This window comes from Petaurus breviceps, unplaced genomic scaffold (genome assembly GCF_028583685.1).
Source record: "Petaurus breviceps papuanus isolate PSGF00001 unplaced genomic scaffold, PetGlider_PUasm1.0 90730, whole genome shotgun sequence".
Lineage (NCBI taxonomy): Eukaryota > Metazoa > Chordata > Mammalia > Diprotodontia > Petauridae > Petaurus > Petaurus breviceps.
The window spans coordinates 8,089,783-8,094,007 of NW_027187324.1; positions in this window are offsets into that span (position 1 = coordinate 8,089,783).

Genomic DNA, 4,225 nt, shown 5'->3' on the forward strand with positions numbered 1-4,225 from the left:
CTCTCTCTCTCTCTCTCTCTCTCTCTCTCTCTCTCTCTCTCTCTGTCCTTCCCTCCCTCTTTCCTTTCTGTTTGAGCTGAAATCTTGTCTTTTTCCTATATAAAGAACTTATGTGTTTTTAATATATTCTAATCTGCAGAATTTCTCTAATTACTTTTTGCTATTTAGTTTGGATAAATCAGTTCATTAACTATTTGTTGTAGTGCCAAGCAAAGGCAACTTCCAAGGTTCAGAATACCAGAATAGTAACTCTCCATTTTATTCAGTGACAAATTAAGGCAAAACATTCACATAACAGAGAAAATCAAAATACATCATTCACCAAGTGTGATTCAATAATTTCCAAGTACTACTCCACCCCTGGACAGTACATTCATTTAGTCAATCACAATGTCTCTCTTCTCAAATGGAGATTAAGATTAGTTTCCAATCATAAATAAAATATATTCATTTGGTCAATCACAGAGCACAAAAAAGTCAAGTTTCCCACCCCTGGATCACAACTGAATTACAATTATCATCAGTTAATGCCAAGCACCTTCTCAAAAGGGCCAGTAGAGAACACAAAGGACAGCTAGTCCTGAGCTGAGTAAGGTTAAGATATCATCACAGCATTTAAGACCCAAAGAAAAGTCTTTTCTTCATCTTGACCTGAGCAATCTCTGTTCCTGGGGAGACAAAGCTTAACAAAGCCACAACTTACATTGCTAGCATCCTCATCAAGTCATTCTCTGGCTGCAGAACAGTCTCAGGACTCCTGAAAATATCAGCAAGACCCTCTTCCAGGATTTCTGTAAACATACAACAAGAAAATCCTTCAGGGCTTCTGAACCAACAGCAAGGTTCCAGAACCTCTGCAACAACAGCACTGTCCTTCACCAATGGATGAATCTGGCAAAACAACATCAAAGCAGACAGACAAAATACCAGCATCACAGCCATGTCTCCTCAGTCCTTGGCAGCTCTGGGTGGCAGCTCTCAAAAGTCCTGGGCAGCTCCAACTGGCCCTCAGTAATCCTCCAAGATGCTGCTCCCAAAAGTTCTTCTGGCTTATCTCTGCCTGGGCCTCTCTCTAAATCCACAGCACCAGCTCCTCCCAGTTAAGCCGTCTTTTTCCTGTCAACAAGTCCATCGCACAAGTGGGATTCACAAGCTCTGAGTTTCAACACTCAACCCAAAAACCAAGTCAATACAGGGGGATCTTTAAATTCCATTACTATTACATTTGTCAATCATGACAGACTTTTTTGTAGCCAGCATTAGATAGAAAGGAAGTAGACCTACCTACATTTCCCCTTAAAAGTCTCCAGAAAAGAGGTTTTCTTTCTGAAAAATAATACCTCAAGACCAGAAATATTAGAGGAGGTGGAAGATGGATAATGCAATTCTGAGCCAATAAGCCACTTGGAAATATGAATCTACCTATCTCTTCCCATACTCCCTACCTCACATTCCTTCAGCTAGGTTTCTGATGATCAAGAAGGACTCTCCTTCTACTTTCTACAGAGGTGGGACAGACCTCAAATTATATCTATTCATCCCACTGATGAGCCACCTATCTATATGTTTGGATAGCCCCCACCCACATATACCACATTTTAAAATATTATTAAGTATTCACTGTTTTGAGAGTATGGTTCTTAGACACTGTGAGTGACAGATATAGGAGACAAAGGAAAAGGTACAATTACAAAAGAAATAAGATGTGATCTCCAGAAGATTGTGGATAGATTACATTTACCGTTAGATATAGTACATAGTCTCTTAAGCAAAAGACATTAAGTGCTATAGTGGTATTTTTCTTTCTTCTCCTTCCCTGTATCTAAAGGATGCTAAAGATTTGGTTCACATGACTGAACTTTCAAGCCACTATTATATTTGGCTTATAACAAGGGCAGGTCTTTTGTGTGTGAAGCTTTTTTTAAGCAAGAAAATGTCTGCTTTATGCAAGTCACCAAGAAGTGTGATGGGTTAAACTTAATTGCGTACAATTTTTCCTGTTAGACTTGGAGAAAATTGACTCTTGAAAATCCAAATAAGTTGAACTATAGCTTTGAGACAGAGCAGGGATTTTGCAGGAAATATCAATGAAGTTCTCTCATTTCAGAGGTAAAAGAAACTGTTTATACTTTAAAATAATCAAAGAGTTAATCTAGTTTTATTCATACATGACTAAAACCCACTGGCAAGCTTTACTATGTTAATTTTCAAACCTTAAAGTCTCTACTCAAACCACAAAGCCAGCAAACTAAAGGTAACCAAAGGGTCTGTTGGGTAAAGACAGAAATGAACCATGCCTTTTGAAGTGTTTCCAGGGAAATGTGTTTGGAATATTTAAGTCCCAAGTGAGTTAGAAAGGTTATTCATTCACAAGTGAGATAAATTCATAGCTGTCAAATTGTCTGGATTCTCTATGTGATCACCAGGGCTTCAAATCATTTATTTTTTTCCAGCAAAAGTTCAATATTTTCACAGCTTCAAATTTGAGAGTACTTTATAATTTGGGAAGTAAAGTAGTCTTTCTCTTCACCTGCTCAATGAAGCAATAAAAGTCCAGGGATATTTCGAAGCTATTTTTCTCTACTGCTATGTTTTGTTGCTTTTTATTGGGCCAAACGTTTTTAAATTGGATTTTTCCCCCAGCAAAGCTATTTGGAGATAATTAATAGAGCATGTGGTTTCATCAGATAGGGTATAGGGAAATGACCACAAAATATTTTTGAAAACTGTTGTGTTTGGTGTGTTTTAAAGAGTTTGAAACAAATATGAATTTTCTTTTTAAATCTTTCTCAGGTCTAACACAATCAGGGAGAAAAAAAGTTTATAGAAATGAGTCTGAGATCTGAGATAGCTACAACATGTTGATTAAGTAGACTTAAAAAAAAGGGATAGCAATGCAATTGTTGCCATGTGAGACATCGTCAGTCTGAGGCCAGTTGCCTGGTCTAGAAAGGGTTATTGCTGTGGTTTATCAGTAGTGAGACAATTGGGACCTGAAAAGCCAGTAGCATGGAGACATTTTATATGTGCACTTAACTTATAAAAATTAATTTCTACACCAAGAAAAAAATGGAGAAAAGAAATAATTTAAATAGTGTGACACCATTATACTCAATGAACATATGACTGTGAGTTACCATGAGATCAGAGATATAATCTAATGTTCTCTTAGTTCTCACTGCCTCTCAGAAGTTGAGCAACTTGTGTGAGAAGAGGGCAGAAGATGGATAAGGGAAATGGGGAGAAGAGGCATCAGAAGCCCATTGGTAGAGAGAGTTTTGGGAAACCCTCCACCCAAGATTCATTTCTTGTCTGGGACCCAGGCCTTAAGAGTACTGGATTGGTTCAACTTTGCCCCAAAGATATCAATCAGGTTGACTCTCCTGACCTACATAGTTTCAACCTGCAAGAGAATGATCACCTTGGAGATCTACAGTAGAGGTGAGTATGACCAAGTGGGAGACTGACAAATCTTTTCCCAAGATGTTCAAAGACCAGAGAAGACTTACCTAACTTTAAAGGAATCTCAATGTTTTCCAGTGCCTGGCTCTTCTTTGGGGAAAACCTATGTGAGCATGGCCCTGACTTTCACAAAAGAAAGAGAATTTTCCCCAGCACAATCCCTAGCTTCCCTGGGATGTAGTGAGCTATCTATCACACTAAATATCTTCTTGTATCCAGATCTACCACTCTGAAAGGAGAGATGTGAACCACACTCCCTTTCAATCAGGCAAGAGCAAAACAATGTACACTACACTCTAGGAGTAATTTAGGGCACTAGAAAGAGAAAGAAAAATTTTGACTTTATCTAAATATGACCTTACACAATGACTTTAAACCTTAAGTCCAAAAAAAGGTGTGACTTTACCAAATTAAGGACCTTATGTTTTCAAGAGATATCTAGTATCATCTACTCCAAAACCCTCATTGTTCAGGCAAAGAAATGGGTACAGAATAATGATGACTTTCTGTAGGACACAAAACTAGATGATGACAGAATCAGAGTCAGAACGCTGATCCTCCTAAATCAGGGTACAATGCTGTAATGGCAAGCAAAATTGTACTTAGCTACTTGTTTAAGTACTTTGCTCCTTGTTTCAGCTCTTCAAGTGCCTTTGAGCCTTACCTGTGATTACATCAAGTCTTTGTTAGAAACAGAACCTGTGAAACCCACACTGGGAGGAACTTGCCAAAGACTGGAACAGGAAGGACATAAGAGGAGGGC